This window comes from Melopsittacus undulatus, chromosome 3 (genome assembly GCF_012275295.1).
Source record: "Melopsittacus undulatus isolate bMelUnd1 chromosome 3, bMelUnd1.mat.Z, whole genome shotgun sequence".
Lineage (NCBI taxonomy): Eukaryota > Metazoa > Chordata > Aves > Psittaciformes > Psittaculidae > Melopsittacus > Melopsittacus undulatus.
This window is the reverse complement of record NC_047529.1, coordinates 20,777,696-20,798,112: the sequence shown is the minus strand read 5'-3', so window position 1 is coordinate 20,798,112 and position 20,417 is coordinate 20,777,696. Positions and strand designations below refer to the sequence as shown.

The window sequence follows — 20,417 nt, the reverse complement described above, 5'->3', positions numbered from 1 at the left end:
TGAAACCATTTTCTATGCAGTACCAAGTGTGACCAGATTATGACTTAAGTTTTAACTGAAAGCTAAAAATTTTAAGTTTCTTTTTTTTTTGATTAAAAAAGGCACCAGTGACTCAGAAAACATTTTTTTAATTATCATTGCTGAATATTCAAGGAATGGTTTATAATTTGTATGTTTAAGAAATCTTTCTCTTCATATAATACCCAAGTTAAGGTTTCAAATGAAATCTTAAATGTGTGTGTCTTTGAGGATTTGGGGGATATTTGTGGGGTGTTGGAATTTTTTATATGTATACACAATTTGTGCAATCCAGATTTTAAATGCTGTTGACTTAGACAATTAAATTAGCTTGGTAGCTTATTTTCTTTGCTGAATAAGATGTGTTTGCAGGTTGTACAGCTGAGTGTGATCTTGTGTCCCCAGCAATGCTGGGGAACGCTGCATTTGCAAAAAAATACTATTTTGGCTTTTGACTTTCAGTCCAGAAAGTTAACCTGGAGTCAACTGACATTGGTTTGACCAATACTGCTTTTACTTGGCAATGCATTTTTTATCTAATAGGGGATTTTCTTTGTGGAAGGAAGGAGAGGGTGTTTCTGGCTGTTCAGCATACTGCTCTTTAAGGTTTGTGAAAAGCAAATGAGTTTTTGTGTTTGCAAGGGAAAAAGATTTTGCATTGGTAGACAAGGGTGATGCTCATTCCTCAGCATTCAAATGCTGGCTGGGAAAGAAGAGATCTTTTAGTAACCTTGTTACTAAAAGGGTTTCTGTTCTCCATCAGTCTTGTGGTAGGGTACACTGATCCCTCCATCAGCAGGTTCTCAGATGCAAGAATTCCTGTCTTGGCAGAGCTTTGGGATCTTCATAAAAGCAAAGCATCAAGACCTGGCTCTGCGTGCTTTCTCAAAAGCCTTTTTATGCTTTAGCCAGTTAATGTCTTGGATTAAGCTTTTAGTTATTTGGTTGAAAGCTTAAATGCTTTTTCCAGTGATTTCCTGGAAGCTGCATGGAGTTTTGCATTCTCCCCGTAGTTTGTGCAGGTAGGTGTGTATGTGCTGTCCCTTGGGCAGGCCACTTTTAAGAAGCTGAATGCTGAGACTTTTGTTCTCACTTTATTAAAAATGACTAGAAAGAAGTTCAGAACTTTTGTATCAGATATGTGTTACATGTATTATGGTGTCAGACAACTAAGAAAAAAGTCACTGGCTAATGAGTCTTAATTGTAACAAAACATCAAATCATTGTCACTTCTGCTGCAGTAAATGGCATTCATTATATTAATCCACTCCATTACAGAAGTATTGTGCAAAGAATACCATGACCCTACTGCTTCTGTAACAGTAATAAGCTGAACATATCACTGTGGCACTATTAGGTATATTAGAAAGCAGTTTGAAGCATGGCTGCATGACCTGAAGCAACATCAGCGGGTCTCAGGTAGCATGTTTGAAAAAATAAGCTACCTTAATTAGAGACGGGAGTAAAGGAGACCCTAGATGTGAGCATTCCTGTAGCTTAGCAATGCAGGAAATAAAAAGCTGGATCAAGAACCTCTGGCTTCATTTGTGAGCAGCACAAGCTAAAACAAAGCTTAGACCTTGAACTAAGAATGGAGAATTTTGAAATCTGGATATTGCTCCTTTTTCTTCACTCTTACAATCCCCTTTTAACTTCAGATCTAAACCCACCATGCTGCCTCTCCCCTGTTCACCCCACAATTGGAAAACAGAGAACTGCATCACGCCCCAGTGCTCTTTTTACTGTGCTGCCATCAAAAATTTCTGGCAGGAGTTGCTTTGACTTTTAACAGCGTTCTATTTCATACCATATGTGTACATACACCAAAGGATGATATACCGTGTTTGTAACTAGGGAATGGCCTGCTTTATTAAACATCCCCCTTGCCAACAGTAAAAGTGAACAGCCACAGTAAACACAGATGCAGGGAGGGAAGAATAGTCCGAGCTGTGCCGCAGTGCATTGTACCTAAGGCAGAAAACGTCAACCTCTAATTGGCTCTGAATGCAGCCCACCTACTTAGCAAAATTGGCTGCCAAAAGCAAATTGCCCCAGTGCTCCATGCTCCGCGCTGTCTTCCCATTGAATTCAGCAGAATGGGAGGCTTTTGCCTTCGTTTTCCAAACTCTCCATGAGTTGGCAAAAAGCTGTCTCGGTGAGAGCCTCTCTATCTTGAATAAAATCCTCCTGAGGGTGCGTTACCTCCTTTGCCTCCTCCAAAGGGTGCTGCCACTCCAGTTCTCGAAATTTGAAGACAGCTGCAGGGGGGAAGGGGAGGGTGTTTGTTTTGTGAAGAGGGGATTTATTTATTTATTTTCTGGGAAAACACATTTTGGCCCAGGAAGAATAAGCAAAATGACAATCTGTCTTGGAGCTCTTAAGCTTCTAAGCACAACATTCAGTGCTTTTATGTTGTCACATTGCCAGCAGCGGGTATACAGAGGCAATGGCAGTAAAGAAGAAATTAATGTATGCAATCCTTAAAATTACTGTATTGAGAGCCAATACTTTGTTTTTACTTACAAAGTGGCAATCACTGGGTTTGGCCCAACGTTTGCACCCGGGCACTGTGATGTGGCAGGGATGCTCCTAGAACAAGCCGCACTGCAGGGTTTAACTCCATGAATTCCATCACAAATAGCAGTGGTTGGTCGATTGGCATGTTTTCCTGCCACTGAAATTTCCCCTTCTAAGCTAATAAAATTAATTGTCCAAAGCTAAAGTCTCCTGTGAGGGGTTAGCAGTAGAGAGCTGAAATGGGGGAGAGGGGGTTTGTTGGTTCTCCTAAAGGTTTCTGCTAAATAACTTATTTAGGAGAGAACCTTTTTTCTCCCTATTTTTTGGATGAAACTATGCTTAGAAGCTTAATAAATTATAAGCTTGTCAGTTCCATTTCATCAGCACTAAATTCCCACCTGCTTCTTCTTCTCTAAATCTGAGAATAGGATAGAAGTCCTTTGTTCTTTTTAATGGTTTTGGCTTGCCAAACTCTTGGTACATCAGGTCACTCTTGCTCACCTAATGATTTCATGTAGGGGTTTTAAGATAGAAAAAGGAAGGTCTAGGAGATAAGAGTAGCCAAGTAAAGAAAGCAGAGCTTTGCAAATCATCTGCATGAGTCAGTCTTGTTTCAGGGTAGGAGAAAGTCTTGGATGAATTCTTACGTAGACATGAAATAAAGAGGGAAAGGGCCCTGAACAAGAGGACATGGTAGAAGGGGAGATGGTGAATAGAAATATGAGACAGAATAGAGATGTAGTAAGGATAGAGGAAAAATGTTTGTTGAAAGAATGATCAACACTGGGGGAGAAAACTGGGAAAAGCTGTCAGGGGGCTTCCTCCATGCCACAGAGTCCCAGCTTTAAGCTAGTAAGGTAGGTAGTTTGTTATTGCCCCTTCTCCCTCCCCACCCTCCTCCAAGCTTACTCAGGACCTCCTTCACTGACCTTTCCTCAAGCCTTTCCCATCACCCCAAGACCCCACTGATGCCAGGGCAAGGAGCCCCAAGTTATGATACCAGAAGCGTGAAGGGGTGGGCACCATACCTTTTAAATGGCTTGTATAGCAAGCGCATAAGGTAGTGAAATTTTCTTGTCTTCTTCAGAGAGCCCATGGTTCCAGAGTAAAAAACAGACAATCCTAAAAAGGACTTGAATTCAGTGTTATTGGATATTTCCGTAGTTGTGTCAACTGTTTCATTTCTCATTTGAAAAAACCACAGACTTGTGGTTTGGCTCCCCCTCCCCAAGGAATTTAATCTTGGCCATTTTACTAAGTGTATTAAAATCCGCAGGGAAATTGTTTCTTTTTCCTTCTGTATACACATTACTGACACAACATGACTTGTATAGACTTCACTGTAACCTGTACTTTAGCTGGTCAATGTAATTTAGAACAGAAAAGCTATGTATTATAATGACATAGCTTTCATAATACGTGTGTGTTGCCTCCACTCTGCTGTTTTATGGCAGTACTACAAAATATTTTACCAGTGTCTTGGTAAATCCTATAATCTAAAAAATAAAATGGCAAAAAAAGGGTTGTCATCTGACCAGGAAGGCACAAGTGTGTACTTCGAGTAGTAGCTGAAAATGTGAATGCCTGAGGAAGATAATGGCATGCTTACTAAATTGCAGTGGCTTCAGTCCCAAAGAGTGGTGGCTGCAGAAACCCCAGTGTCCTCCCTCATGGGCTTTGGCTGAGCTGCAGTGTTTGGCTAAGCCTGCCCAAAAGCCATGTTAGTGGAGTGGTAGGGGCATGGTGCTAATTTGACATGTTCTTGGTTGGTTTTCTTATCTCTCTCCAGTGAGCTCTGGAGCTCTGTTGAACTGAGCCCAAAGTCACGCAAGACATCTCAAGAGATCAGGGGGTTATACCTGTTCCTTGCCTTCAGTCTAGAGCTGGAGTTAAAAAACAGACAGTACCACCTAAAAGAGTGCTCTAGCCGAAACGCTGTGCTGAACGTAGCCATGATAGTGGTTGAGTATATTAATATCCAGCTTCTGGCATGGAAACCTATGAGCCTAGAAGATTCCTTTAATGCTGCATGCTTGAACTATATAGGGTGCCAAAGCTGGAAACCAGATCCCTTGGCAGAATGAGCCACACTGTATTACCTCCCTTCAGTGCTCAGCTGAGAGTATCTGTGTGTTTTGGAGGGACTTGTGACATGACACCATGGGATTTGGGCAGTGGTTGCCTCATTTGGGAACTTCCAGTGTTCCTGCAGTGATAAATGCCCAAATGATGTTCCCTTTGACTTATACAACAGCAGGATGTTGGGCACCAAAATAGCTTTATTAGCAATAACCTGATTTCCTGCAGACTCTGAGGTGTATAAGCCTTGAGGGGTTTTGAACATGTTTAAATTGGAAACAGCGTCAAAGCTTTTCTCTCTCTACCTGATACCTTCTAGCTTTGATCCATATCCTCTTCATCCTCAGTTCATCAGCTGGTTACCTCCATGAGTGTGTGCATTTACCAAGAGAAATTTTAAACAGACCCACATGTAAGAACAGGAGCACATCTCTTGTGAGTGGTACTGCAAGCTCCCAGGTCATAGCAAGGGATGCTCTTATGTTGACTGTCATTGGATACAGCACTCACTGTCATGGTGTCCAGGGCTGGATTGGGCTTTCCATTCAGCCAACAGATGACGTTTCCAAAAAGAAACTTCTATAAAATGGGGAGTTTCTTGGAGATAATTACATGGTTGTATAAATAATGAGTGAGATATTATATGCTAGCTCTATAGTCATGTCCATGGAGAGAAGAGAGAGCTTTCTTTGGGAGCAGGAGAGTTCTCTCAGCTCAATTAAATGGACGCATAGTACCAGCCTGACACTGAGCATTTGTTCCCACAGGAGTCTGTTAAAGGGAAAACCAGTAAATGTTGTATACAGCCTGTGTTTGGACCTCCTGCTTGGATTATGAGAAATGTTAAGGTTAAGAAAACCCCCACTCATTATCTGAGTTTCGAAACCTGACTGGCTCCTGAACGCTCTCGGCAGCAGGGCTCACCTTTTCCACTGGCCGATTAGCTCCTTGTTATCTTGTTGCAAAAGCCTGGCTTCACTATTCCTGTACTTTATTCTAAATGGCTTTGCTGTGTGCAATTGAATATACTGTAATCTTCTTATCAAATACTAAAGCTCTTTAGTGATGCCATTTTGAAACGTACTTCAGTTTTTAAATTGCAAATTCTTCTCTGGCTGGAAGGTCTCTGTTCTTGGTTTAGGTAGTGATTGAGAATATTTGTGTATATATATATGTGTGTGGCTGTATATAAATCCATGGAAACATACTGTCCCCTTTTCTGATAATGTACATCAGTGAGTTTCCCTCTAAAACATTGGAAAGGGAGGATAACAGATTATAAAGCTGGTAGCTGCCCTCCTGCATCATTTTGGGATGCTTTTACAATGGGTTTTCTTTTGGGTTGCATTTAGAACCTCCAGAGGGACAGATAAATTCTCCCTGAACAAGGTTTTCATTATTAGTTTTTATTATTTAAGTGGAAGAACAGGGCTGGTCTAATTTTAAGTACATAACTGAAAATCTGAGCTCATATATTCTAGTCTCAGTCAGTAACTTATGATGTGACTTGAAACAAAATCACTTAACCTGTGAGTCTGTTTCCCTACCTGTAAAGTGGGGTTGAGAGTAAGAGGGATGCCATGAGCATTAAATATTTAATGTTTATAAAGTGCTTTGAAGACAGAGAGTGCCACATAAATGCTTATTATTGTATTACAATGTGAAGAACTGGATAACCTTGTACAGGAAGGAGAATTTTGCTAGAAACTGTAACTTTGGGAGCGAAGACTAAAGCAGGAGAAGAAAGGGCATTTTGTAAAATTGTGTATTAAGAATTTTGAATGAAATGCACTGGAGAGTCTGTCTCTAAAGAATTAGCAGAGGCGGTCTTTGGGGCCACTGAAAATAAGCTTCAGAAAATCATAGGATTCAGTAAATAGACAAAGTTGGATTTTCTGCTAATAAAGAAAAAAAAGAAATTCTGAACGAATTCCTCTGTTTAGCTTGGCCACAGTAATCAAGCACGTAATGGGGCCATTATGTGAATGCTGAGAAGTAAGACATCTAGTTATAGACAGGCATTATTTTGAAGTGTATGTCTAATCCATCCGCAGTGTATGTGATTATTTACCTAGAAGAGCAAGGAAATAGAATGGATATGTACCTTATTCAGGAAAGCAATTGGCAGAGCACTCCATCTGTGAAGATCATTCAAGCAGCTCATACACTTACGTCAGCTTAGAAATTATTTACAAGTGGATAGGCAAAAATATACATACAATGTATGGAGAAAAATGTTGTAAGAAATTGGGAATAAAGCACATATCTTCAAAGCATGTAATAAGGGAAAACCTCAGACTTTGTAATAATCCAGGAGGTCTTCCCCATGGTGTCCTTCATAAATACAATGAAATATTGCAGATACAGACATATTCAGGCCTTCCTGTCCTTCCTCCCTACTACTACAGCAGTTCCCTTCCCAGGCTCCTTCATTCCGAACTCTTCCACTTTCCCCATCTCCAATGGAAGGTTGGAGAATGAAGGTTGTAGTCAGTCCATAACAGCTTCTGTTGCTTCTTCCCTACTCCAGCATGCATCTCTCCCATGGAATACAGTCCTTCACGAACTGCTCTGAGGGTACTTCCCAGGGGCTGCAGTCCTTTAGGATAAACCTGTTCCATTGTGGGTCCTCCACAGGCTTCTGCTTCTGCCAGAGCCTGCTCCAGCATGAGCTCCATCCCATGAGGAATGAACCATGAGGTTCTCTATGGACTGCAACATGGGTATGTGGTTGTACTGTGATCCTCCATGGGCTGCAGGGTAATCTCTGCTCTGGTACCCTGGGGAGCACCTTCTCCCCCTTCTCCCTCTCTGACCTCAATATTGGCAGGGATGTTCCTCACACATTTTTCCTCACTTCTCGTTGCCCATGCAATGTTTTCGCCCTTAGAAGCATCTCATGGAGGCACCACTAGTTTGCCTGGTGGGCTAACCTGTGCCATGCTTCAGGGCCATCACAGAACTGGCTGTGAGCTGTACAAGCAGCCCCAGCCACCTCCTGCAGACACCACTCCCACATCTTCCCAGTTCAGAGAAGGTACTGGGGAAAAAGGTGTTGATGAGAAAGGTATGTTGGCTCATTGCAATAACCGGTAATTTTACTTTTCTGTTATTTATTTTTACTCTTGGAGAGGGAACTGTTCAGTTGTTTATGGGCAAGCTTAGACATATCATAGAATGGTTTGGGTTAGAAGGGACCTTTAGGATCATCTGGTTCCAACCTCCATGTCATGGGCAGGGACATCCTCTAGAAGACCAGGTTGCTCCAAGCCCCATACAACCTGGCCTTGAACACTGCCAGAGATGGGACAGCCACAGGTTCTATGGGCAACCTGTGCCAGGGCCTCACCACCCTCATAGTAAAGAACTTCTTTCTAGTACCTAATCTAAATCTTCTCTCTTTCAGTTTAAAGCCATTCTCCCTTGTCCTGTTCCTACATGCCCTCACCAGAAGTCCCTCTCCAGATTTGTTGTAGCATCTCTTTATATAGTACAATTTTATGTGTGACTTCCCTAGCCCCTATTTCTTTCACGCACGCAGGTTGCTGGATGAGGCAGGAGGACTGTGCTGTTCACAGAGTCAGAGCAGAGTTATCATAACGGACTCCTGTGCTTTTTGGCCTTAAAAATATATAAATTCATAAACCTAACAGGAATGGTACAGTGACTCATCTGCACAGCAATCAAGGTGTCACAGCAAATCAAAAGTTTCCACTGCTGCTTTGAGATGGAGATTCAGAGAAAATGTTGATGGTAATTAAAAGAATTGCTCATACAAGGCTGTGAAACTCTGGTGTGCCTCGTAAGATATGCATCTTATCTCCAAACTGTTTATGGGTCCATCTTGGATAGTACATGCCTGTGCCCAGAGCGGTGGAGCAGGATCCGGCTTCCCAGAAAAGGGTGTGAAGGCACCACACAGGGCTACATTTGGCATTCAGTTTCTTTACTTAGTGTTCAAAGCTGTGACTTTACTCTCTCACAGGGAATCATCTGCTAGGATTATTTACTGGGAGTGCAATACCTGTGCCTGATCCTCTTTACCCACTTCTGTTGATGCCTAAGTATTGATTAAAGGATGGTAAATCGCAGTCTCTGCTTTCGGCCACTGTTCTTGCTTTCTCAAAGAGCCTGAGTTTCTAGCCAAACTGATTAGATAAGCTGCAACTACATTGTTGCAGTTACGTAGGATGTATGCTTCTCGTAAGAGCTGTTGGGTTTACGCATGAGCAGTAACTCTATGCAAAGTGATGTCTCTGTAATATATTCCTTTTTATCTCCTTGCCATGTTTTAAATCTCTGTGAAAACAACACCCTTAGTAAGTTTTGTAGCAGTAATAAAATAATTTACCTCAATGTCTCTCTATTAGATGTCACAACACACTTTTGTTTTTCCTCCTCATGTTTATGGTGAGATGGCAATGTGAGGAAAGATTAGTCAATCAGGCAAATGATCTGTTATTTCCCTTCTCTTTTCGTCTGTCCAAAAAAACCTGATGCAAAGTGTCTCTAAGCAATGCATATAATGTATGCAGTTACTGCATGCTCAGCAGCCAAATGCAAACATTGCAGAGTAGACATACAAGGTTTATCTAAAAATAAACAAAAAAGGAAACAGAAATCTGTACTTCAGATTTTACACACAAGCTGTTCAAACAGCCAGATCTTAATAGTAGATTTAAAAGTGTCAACAGCAATGGCCTTGGTTTTTTGCATGGTTAAGACTTGTCAGCAATTTCAGTCTTTTGAGTGATAATAACACTAAAAGGCTTACAACAAACTGTCCTTGGTGTGTTGCAGAAAAGGGAAAAACCTTACAGGAACAACAAGTATCTGTTGACCTGGGGGTCGGCGTGGAATCTCGGGTCACTGTTGTAGGCTGAGAAGCTTATTGAAGAAAGAGCAAAATCCATGAAATCATTGCATTGCTTAACCATGCAGCAAAAGGTCAGAAGAGAACAGGCCTCTTCAGATTGTATTTAGTAACTATGAAGATTTTGCTTGTAGTAATCGCTTTGCAACACACAGTATTTTGCCCACCATCATCCCTGCTCCTCCTCTGAAAAATTTCCTCTGATCTGATGTGAAGGTAATCGCATGCTCATGAGCAACTTTCTTAATTTTTCAGCAAACCAGACAAAATTATACTAAAAGCAAAATGCAGATTGTTTTGCTCCACATGTTTATTGATGGGCCAGGCTGGATCCATTCTGAAAGATGCAGGGATGGGACAGTAACAAATAAGTGATGTATCCAAATATTGAACTATCCTCTGCTGCGTTCCTGTAAATTGAAGTGATGACTGCTGCTGTTAAGGTTGGCTTTACACATATATTTTGCTGGTGTTGACATCTACTGGATAAATTCGCTACTGGCAGGAGGAATACACTCTGTTTCAAAGAACAAGAGTGCCGTTGCCTTCCTCTTGGGAAGCTTGCACTGCACAGCTACGTCTTGCAGAGTCATATACCCTCACTGCTTCCTTTTTTTTCAGTTTTCTTTCTGTAGTCTCCTGTTTTCAAAATTGTTGTGTGAACAAAAATTGAATTTAAAGATAGTAAATTGCAAGCACGTTTGGGCAACAGGCTGATGAAACAGCTGTAGTCTTGCTTTCATAGACCTGAATTTTTCTGTTTTGCCCAAGGCAGTAAAGGGAAATTAGTTTATTAGTTTCACTTCGGTCACTGGTGAATATCATCCCCCCTCACAAAAATAACACTTTAATTCTGTTTGATTTGAAATAATTGACCGATCAGGAATGAGGCATGTGAAGGGAGCTACCAAGACTGAATTGCACTGTAGGCCTGGAAGATCAATTATTTGGGAGGAGAGCTGAGACACTGCAGTCTTATATTACACCTGCCTGTTTATTACACTTGGCCTGAGGGGAAGGCAATGCACCATTCTGATCTGTTGCCTCGGAGAAGTACAGATGTAAAAGGAATGCAAAATTAGGGGAACAGCAAGTTAATTTTTTTATGTTAATGCATTTTGTATTGATATTGAGGACATTTGAGTAAACTCAGCTTCTAATTTATAGAACAACGTATGTATTTTTCCTTCTTTCTATGCCAATATTCTTTACTTAATTCAGTTTATTTTTTTTTCTTTTTTAGCTTCCCAATAATACTTGTAGTGATTGACTGGTAGCAGTAGCACAAATACTTAGTAAAATTAGTCCCACTGGAAGATTACTCAGATGCTACAGCTCTTCTTCTTACTTCTCTTTCCTCTGTTCTTTCTGCCTATTTGAATGATTACATTTTAAGAAAAACGACCTGAGGCACAGTAGAGAGAGAAAAAAAAAACAGAAGTTGCAGGAAAAAAACAACTGATGGACTTGTGCTTTGGCGAATCTATGGAACAGAAGTGAAGCCAGATGTTTGCTATACAGGCATTTGGCATATAAGAATCTCACTACAAGACTACATATAGAGTTTTTGACAGCTGTGGTTGGATGAAAATGGATGATTGCTACTTGGGATAAATACAAACATTTTTGGCCAGTGCTTGCAAATCTAGGGGATTTAAAGTTGTGTTCTTGACTAGATTCTTGATATTCTAAAATCCATATTGAGCAGGTGCTTTCCAAATGTGATTTGATTTCTTTCTGTAATTTTTAAAGGTTCTACATCACCTAACATATCTTGAGAGGGATATGGTGAGTGGTTCATGCTTCTGAGAAATTAGCTGATTCTCATTTGATCGTGTTATTTCTAAAGCAGCTAATTAAAAGCTTCAGACCTCTGGCTTAGAGAAGGTAGGCTGCTGATTTACCGCATTCAGCAAACAGTCTTCATCCAGCAGTTGAAAAGGTAAAACATGAGTCACTGGTGGCAATTTTAAGTCAGAAGCAAGAAAGGGTAAAAGAAGAAGTGATAACAGGGATAGCTTTTAAGAGGCAGAGGAGCAAGCTGAGGAGCAGTTAACTTTGATACTGGGGCTGGTATTAATTCATTAGGATGGTGGGACTGTCCCTCTAATTCTTGAAGCATTGCCTTTCAAAACAAACCAAAAATAGCAAGGGGATGTAAGTGATACTTACCCTATTGAACCAACCGAAAATAAAATCAATCAATTTTATGAAATGTGGTTAGGCCACAACAGGTGATGAGCTGTGACTGCAGATGGACAGATAATGTGGGCTCTGGCCAACATCAGTGACATGCACTGCACCAGGAAGGGAACATGTAGATTCGAAAGTCTCAAGTGTCTGCTGGGTGACTAGAAGTCCAGTATTTCCATCCAGGAAAAGGGGCATCTGGTGCTAATGCTACAGGTGCCAGAAACTGGAAAGCCTGTAGTTATTCCTCTCGATATGGGGAAATTGCATAGTCTCTGGAAATTCAGTTTCTTATTGCAGGACTGGGATAAACCACACTGCCCCTTCTCAGCATGAAGCCTCAGAGGTTCATGGATCCATGTTGATATGGACTGTGCTAGTCTGACGTGCAGTAGATATAATGTTTCTTTTTTTTTCTTCTGAAGCATTTTGCATTTAATAATCACTTTTTATATACCAGATGCTTAGTGACTGTTTCAGGCTGTAATTGTATGTGTGGTCATGATTTTGGGAAGATACAGATGTCTCCTTTTAACAAAATGTGTGTCAGAAAACTGTGTACTCAGAGGTCATTGGTCCTGGAAGAGAAATTTTACTACTTCCCTGGTTCTGGCTGAAGCTTTTTAAATGTGAAGAGTAGTAGGGGTAGGATGGCCCAGAAATATACCCAAGAAGGAATTTTGAAGTACAGTTTCTTTTTTATACAGTTTTGCAGCGAAATGTGTGATCCAAGGAGCTTACCCTGTAAAATATGCTGCATTTAACCCTTTCATTGTCAAAGAGCTTTCTCCTCTAATAGTTTTGACTGATTGATTGGTCTTCCCCAAGGACTGGAAAACTGAGAAGGGCAGTAAATCAAAGGAAATTTTTCCTGCCTTGCCCAAATGTAATTTGAAGACCTAGTCCCCTCCTCCTCCCTTCCACAAGAAACCAGCCCCAAAAGAGTGAAGATCCTGTTAATTAAATTTTGTGAGATCTAATTTGTGACATTTGGCAACACTGACAGTAGCTTATTCTACATTTCTGCTTTATTAACTATGAAGTCTTAGGCAAGATTAGGTATGTCAGGTCCTGGCAACCACTTAATGGATTCTGAGAACATGGCCTGTTTCCCCAAAAGAAATCTGGTCGTGTCCCTCTCTCCCCTTCTCCACCTCTCCCTGACCAGCACCTATGGACCCTGTGCACTGGCTGACATGTAGCCAGCCCCAGTGCTGAGAGTAGGGATGCTAGCCACTGGTCCTGCTATGTGAGTCTGCACTAACCCTCTACAAACTAGCCTTTAGCATAGCAGCTATTGGCATTATTTTTCTTTTGTTTGCTTTTCATGCTAATGAGATAATTTAATTAGGGAAGTCAATGTTTTGGGCAGTGTTTTGCAAGCAGGAGTGTTGCAGAGCAACATTATGTTTTTCTCTCTCCCCATTTTTAACAAGGCTGGGTTCCAGACAGTGCCGGCCACCCGGGACGCTGTAGAGATCTCTGAGGAAGTTATTATGCCTTTGTGTAAATTTCTGGTGGATTTTCATTTAGGAAACTGCTGTGCAACATTCCAGTTGCATTGCTGCAGAAGGAGCTTGGAAAGCCCAAGAACCTGCAGCAACATGCAGCTAGAACTGATTTTTGGGAACAGAGAATGGTAAGGGTTGAGTTCTACTCTGTTCTTTTGAGGGGGAAGGTGGTTTGCAACAAGCCAGTGGGGAGAACCAGATAAAGTAGGAGATCTTACCAGGAAAAGCCTGAAAAGAGAGGGAATTAGGAATTTTCTACAGATACATATCCTGAAACAGTCTATTTTGACATATTTTCTATCAATTTATAATTGACAGTAAGTGCACCTAAGGATGTGGATGAAACCCATTTCAAAATAGTCCAGGATTCTGGGACTGAGAGAGCTGGGGTTGTTCAGCTGGGAGCAGAGAAGGCTTCAGGGAGACCTTAGATCAGCTTCCAGTACCTAAAGGGGCTGACAAGAAATCTAGAGAGGGACTTTCTACAAGGGCCTCTAGTGACAAGACAAGGGGGAATGGCTTTAAACTGAAAGAGGGAAGATTTAGATTAGATAATAGAAGGAAGTTCTTTCCTCTGAGGCTGGTGAGGCACTGGCACAGGGTGCTCAGAGAAGCTGTGGCTGCCCCATCCCTGTCAATGTTCAAGGCCAGGTTGGATGGGGCTTGGAGCAACCTGGTCTACTGGAAGGTGTTCCTGCCCATGGCAGGGGGGTTGGATCTGGATGAGCTTTAAGGTCCCTTCCAACACAAACTACTCTATGATTTTGTGATGGGGACTTCCCCAGAAGGAAACCCCTACACCTGATGTAAACCACATAACTTTGTGTATGTCTGAATTTCACATGAAGCAGGGTTCAAGATGGGACTGGTCTTCATCTGTTCAAAAAGTGTGAGCAGTAGGACCAGGACACTTCTGTCCCTCAGTGAATTTTTCTCACCCTAGCAATACTTAGGATCAGTGAATTGCAGGATGTGTTATCTATTCCACTCAGGTTGTTAAGGGATTAACATTTGAAAGCAAATGACGAAATGTAGGAAATGATCACACTGAAGATAAATTTCCAAGAAGCTTAATAATAAAACATACACATACAGATATTTTACCAATTCCTTCTTTAGGAGGATCATATTCTCACAACTTGGAGAGAAAGAAACCAGACTGGTAAGGTATGGTGTCACTCTCTCTGTGGCTATTTTTTGTTATTGTTGTTCAGTTGGATAGGTCTAGTTTACCTGTTCACTTATCCAAAGAGATTTCCATATCCATTTTAAGTACTCGGAAATAATAAGTGTACAGACTTTTCTACAGTATTTTAAGACAGAGAACCAGAAGAGTATTTTAAGACACAGAACCGAAAGTCTCATTTATGCACCCTGTGTAGTGAGCACTGTCCTGAGGAGATACAGTTGTGTTGCCTTTTTTTTACTACGTCCCAAAGCATTACCTCTTCCAACATATATTTGGAAAATTAAATCCTATATAATCTCTTAAATCTACTGCTCCTTTATCACTTGCAGGGATAGGATTTGGGCTTCTTTTTTTTCTGCCTTTTTTTTTTTCCTTTTTTTCGGGGGGGAGGGAGATCTGATTGTAGCAAAGCAGCTCAAGTCTCTGCCTTGTCTTGGGTTTTACAAGAGCTTTATAACTGTTTACAGGACTAAATCAAGGGTTTACAAAAGTAGACCTTGCTTGATAATAAAGTTGTTTCCTTGTCCCTCAAATATTTTTGGGTCTTATCTTTCTACACAGCTGCTTGTAGTTCAGCTTTACAGAATCTCTTGATTGGATTCCTGCTGCCTTTTGTCTAACAAAGGAGCCTTTCAGTGAAGTCACCGAAATGGAAAAAAAGAAGTTCAGTAAAAATTGTGCAAATGGATTAGTCAGATCTATGTAGGCTTGTAACAGTGATTCCATATGGGTTGAAGAAGGTCTTTGTAGGTTATAAATAATGTTGAGCTCTAATAAAACATTTTGTTTTTCACATTTCCAAAGTGAAGAGCAGCTCCTGAAGCTGCAAGGTCTACTGGTACCCTACTTTATTTTTTCTTAAAGACTCATTTACATGTGTGTATTACGGGTGCACGTATGACCTTACTGTTGTGTTATATTCAGAATTTATTGTGACATTGATGTATTTCAGTGTGATTTTGGTGCCTTGTGCATAAATTAAGTCTTCAGTCCCGTGCTCAGGAAGAGGTGATCGTGTCAGTATGCTCTGATAAAACTGCATCCAGTGACGTTTTCCCTGCAGTGTATATCTGAAATCATTCAAGCTTAGGTACTTAGACATCTTCTTTATCAATTGCAGTTTTTCATGTTAGATCTGATTACAGCAAATCTTTCTTTTCTTCCTCTTTTTTTTTTTTGGTGTGGATTTCATAAAATACTTAGGCTTTGCATGCACTTAACTGCTTTTGAAGCTCTCTAATAGACTGTTTTATCTGCACTGCCATTCATCCAGTCTGAAAACACATAAGGCTATTTAACTCCTTATTTTAATGTTACAGACTCTTTATTTCTTATTTTCTTCCATTTCCCTAATGGCTATGTGTCTACTTCCGTTGCTCTGTCTCCCAGCCTCTCTTGCTGATCGTATTTCTCTGATGTTACTATTTAAAAGGTAAATATAGAAACAAATGCTTACCCAGGAAAAATTTAAATTAAAAGGTTGACCTTTATTTTTGAAGTCACTTAATGAAGTTGACTAATAGTCTAAGAAATCTGATTCTCTATCTTCAGACTGGCTGAAAGCCTGGATTTCTTTATATATATATCTGTGAGGACAGGCATTTTAAGGAGACCTTGACTAGATAAGCATGGAGAGCAGGGGAAAAGCTGCTCTAAGGCTCGAGCCGGACTGTCATTTAGAACAACGTGAATAGGAAGCATTTTTTTCTGCAGAACAGTGAGTGCTTTGGGCTTGGGGGAAGAAGGACTGTGTTTAAATGTATCAAGCATAAAATGGAATGTTAACCACTTAAGTTTAATAAATCTGCAGCAATGATCTGTTTGAACCTGGTAAGAGGCCTGTAGTTAGCATGCTGCTATCTCAAATGCCTCTGGTGGTTTTCTTGCCTCTGTGTATGTGTGTGGAAGCAAGGAACAAAGGAGCTTGCATAAGAGATGAGGTGAACAATGAGTACCAGGAGGAAGGGGGCTTTTCAACTAAGAAGATAGGAGGATTTCCAAATGGCCAAAGTGTTCAGGGTAACTTTGGAGGCCAGCTGTAGGCACGTCTGTAGGCTCCTGACATTTTAGTCCTGAAGACGCTCATCTTCTGTAGCAAAACTTGCTCAAATTTTGTTGTTGAGCAGGCTGTTTGTTTGAGAAGTTTCTAAAACTCCTGGTCATACATAAAATTATTTTCTCTAGCAGGGGTACTCTCACATATTACTTTCCCTCAGGAGTGATAGATTTAAAGTAATTTCTTTTTACGGTCTTTCTCACCTGCTACATTGCATATTTTGGCCTTGAAGGACTGGAGAAGATGCCTGTCACATTCCTCAGAAGGGCTATGAGTATTGTTTCATTAGTCTGTTACTCTTCCCTGTTCTACCCTCACAAGCCCATCTTGCTGTAAAATAAATTATGGGGGAAAGGGTCCTGTGCATGTATAATTCTCGTGCCTGGCTCTAGAGCACTTTGCATGGCCTTTCTCGGAAACCGAGAGGGCTGTCTGTGTTTTGGTATGATTTTTGCAACTCATACATGGGATGCAGTCTCTGGGGACTGAGATAGGCATTTTGTTGGCTTTGCCATATCACTGATCTCATCTCAGATTTGTCATGGGATTTTTATTTTCCTCTGGTTGCTCGATCTCTCTTCTTTGGCTTTTAGCGTTTTTCACAGCCCTACCTTAATACCAGTTTGATCTCCTTTTTGCTTTGAATTTATCAGTTCATCCAGTAACAGCTACAGGTTTCTCTTCTCTTCTTTTTAGCAGGGTGCTGGGCGTTTCAGTCTAAAAGAGTTTTTGTTCCTTTTGGCTGCACAATAAATTCCTTTTGATTCCATGTGACAAACAGGAACACATGTTTCCTTTCTAGTTGAGATTAAAGTTGCCCAGCTACTCCAGTGATTATGTCTTGAGTAGAGAGTGAGGGAAGGCCTGTCTCATTGGCTTTACCACCTTCACAAGATAGTATGTCAGCTGAATTAGCTGTACAGTGATTTTCAGCACTAACAGCATGCAGTATGCCTCCTCCTGGATTTCTATTCTGAGTTAGACAAATCATACATTCTTGCTGTTGCTAGTTATGTCTGTGTTGTGTGTTTATGGCTCTGATGTATGGTAGATGTGTCTAATACAGCTTTAAACTTATCTGATCAAGAACTGTCTTCTGGATGTGGCAGTTGGGAGCTTCATGTTAGCTGAAAAATCAGCCCCAAAACTGAGGTTGGTAGATCTGTAATTAGCTAAGGCTTAGCTGGGTCTGTAACTTTGGTGCAGGCAGCACTGGCAGTTCCCCAAGTCTGAAAAACAAGGTAAAAACCTTCTTTCTCTTCCTCAGTGCTGTTTAGGTGGACCTAAAGAGAACCATCTCCACTCTGTCTCCCCAACAGAAAGGGGTTTTGTTGTTGTTGTTTATTCTTAAAAAAAGAAAAATTCCAAAAGAATTCATCCATGTCTAGATAATTTTAGCCTAAAATCATGTATTCTGGAACTGGTATCAGCTGGGTTAGGATGAAAACGCTCATGCGTCTTTGATTGCAGTGACTGCTGTCCTCTGTGCTGTCCATGTCTGTCACTGCCATTTCTCAAGATGGTTCATGCTGCCCTGTGTCAAGTTCTGTGCAGAGGAATGTGATGATTATGCTTGGCTCAGGACACACTTTGTTGGAGAAGCTTTTCTTTATGAGTACAAAATATGTTTACAGCATTATTATTATTATTATTATTATGATCGTTGACAAAAATAGTCTAGACAAAGCATAAACTCTGGATCCAAAAATACATTTAAAAATTAGCTAGCCTGTTCACAAACCATTTCTTACCTCACCCAGCAGCTATTTATGAGAACATTTTATATTGATTCTAATTTTATACAATTAATAGCAAACACTAGCAGCTGAATACTCATTTATTAGATAGTTATCCCCTCCGGTTTTTCTGCACATCTTGTTGCTGTCAGATATCTTTGTACCCAGCCAAAAATGACATGTTGAAGCAAGCAGGGTATACTTAATGCAGTGCATAGAAAAATCTGTGACGTTCAGCCCTGGCTTTTGTTTTTTATTGGAAATAACATGAAATAGGGTAGCTGGACAAAGAAGTGAATTTGCTTGTGAAGAGGGGGTTGAGTTTTAAGTAAACTTCTTAATGTGTGGTTTAGTCACAGGCGCTTTTCCTGCTTGTTATTGACGTAATTGCCTGTCAGTCTTATCTGATAGTAGAATTGCTGGGGGCATGGTGTCTTGGATCATGTGGTAAAAACTGCTAGCTATTGACTTATGTGCATGTGTGCCTCTGCTCTCCGCTGAATTAAATGTCAGATACACTCGAGCGTGTGGGTGGGAGGGGGATATGTGATTTGGTTCTCTCTGGTTGCCTTGTCAAGAAGTACACTAATACAGCTAATGGAGATCCTTGAGCTTGGGAGGAGAAGGGCATTCCATTGACAGCCCCCATCCAAACAGTCAAAAAAGATAGCTTCATTCAGTGGTGGAGACCATGCGGATTTAAAAAGAAATTTTTCCAAAGGCAAGGTTTTTGAAATTGCAGTTTGCAATTCATAGTCTCCCTTTTTGCCTGGCTTTTCAAAAGGTTCATGAAACTAAAGGAAGGGAAGTTATACCTGTGTAATTTCTAACCTTTAAAGATACTATCTTTAGGTACTGATTTTATTCTGAGATGGTTGCCACTACAGCAAAAACTTGCTGTCTTCACTCTACTAAACCAGAAGTTTCTGTTTTCACTACAGCATCTTTCACAGCACTTTTGTCTCTGGTTTTTGCCACATTCAGGATATAGCTGTCATGTCCACATGGTCCTCTGGAAAATATGAAGTGAGATTTCTGAATTAACACATCAGATGGCCACAAAAATACAATAATGAAGAACCTAAGTACATATCAGGGAATCATCAAGTGTCAAGTCATCAAGTCAAATATTACATGGAATTCTACCAGAACAAATATATCTGACTCTGTTGGATTAACAGGAATGATAATTTTGTGGTCAACTACTACAACACTTCTGTGTGGTCCCAATATACGCTCTTCCTTGAGGTGTTACTCCCTCAGAGAGGCAACATAACCAGCACAGAGGCAACTTCTTGGGAGATTTGGTTCAGCCTTTTGTTGAAGATAATGATTGTGGGAGGGAATTTGGTTTTTCTTAATACATGTCTATATTACTGAATTTTTAACTGAGGAAGAGTTTTCTCTGTCTGAGGCTTGAGGCTGGTAGTTCTCTGGTGGACGAGGTGAGCCTGTAATTATTTAGTCATAATAGTCAGGTTTGTTTGCCTTTTTAATTTCTACCAGATGAATATCTAACATTGTTGATAGATGCACTGTTTTATGCCACTTCTAAGTTATGTCTCTTATCTTGAAGTTTCTAGCTGAGCTTTGTTCCAGCTCCCTTCTCAGCCATTATAAGCAAATGAGGGTTTTCTGTATAAGAATTTATATCTAAGAATTATCTGTCCATTTTTGTATCTAAGAATTTTTGAAGCAAGATTGGCTTCAACTGACCTGATGTTATTATTACAAAGAACTTACTGGATCTCATGGTGCAAATAAAATAAATCAGATGCTGCAGTGACCTAGATACTCATCATTTATTTCTGGGAATAAATATATTTAGCATTTATTTATACTGTTCTTCAATTCCAGGTGCTGTAAACTTTCACTTACTCTGATCTCAGCTGGGAAAACAGTGTTGTTGTCACCATTCTGCAGGTTAGGAGACCTTGGCGGGAAGGCTGACGTAACTGCTCTAGGCTACATAATGTGTAATTATGAGAATAGGATTAGATGTTGGGAGTCTCAACTCCCAGCATTGTGTTCAGACATCTTGCTCCTGGCAGATAAAATCTATGGGTAACAAAGACTGTGGAGTTAAGTAATGATAAGAACAGGATGATCACACAAACCAAGTTGATCATTTGATCATATTAGGTATATTAAGTGTTTTAAGCCTAGCCAAAAGCACAAGTAGAGACGGGACATGTTGGCCTGCCCTGAAGAGCAGCCACACTGTGGAGAGCGTGGGTGTCACAGGGTA

General features: G+C 40.6%; 1 protein-coding gene across 1 annotated transcript in view; it reads left to right on the top strand.

Moving 5' to 3' along the window:
* KLHL29 (kelch like family member 29) overlaps positions 1–20,417 on the top strand; it is a 399,407-nt gene that overhangs the window by 129,362 nt on the left and 249,628 nt on the right. The window lies entirely within an intron of this gene.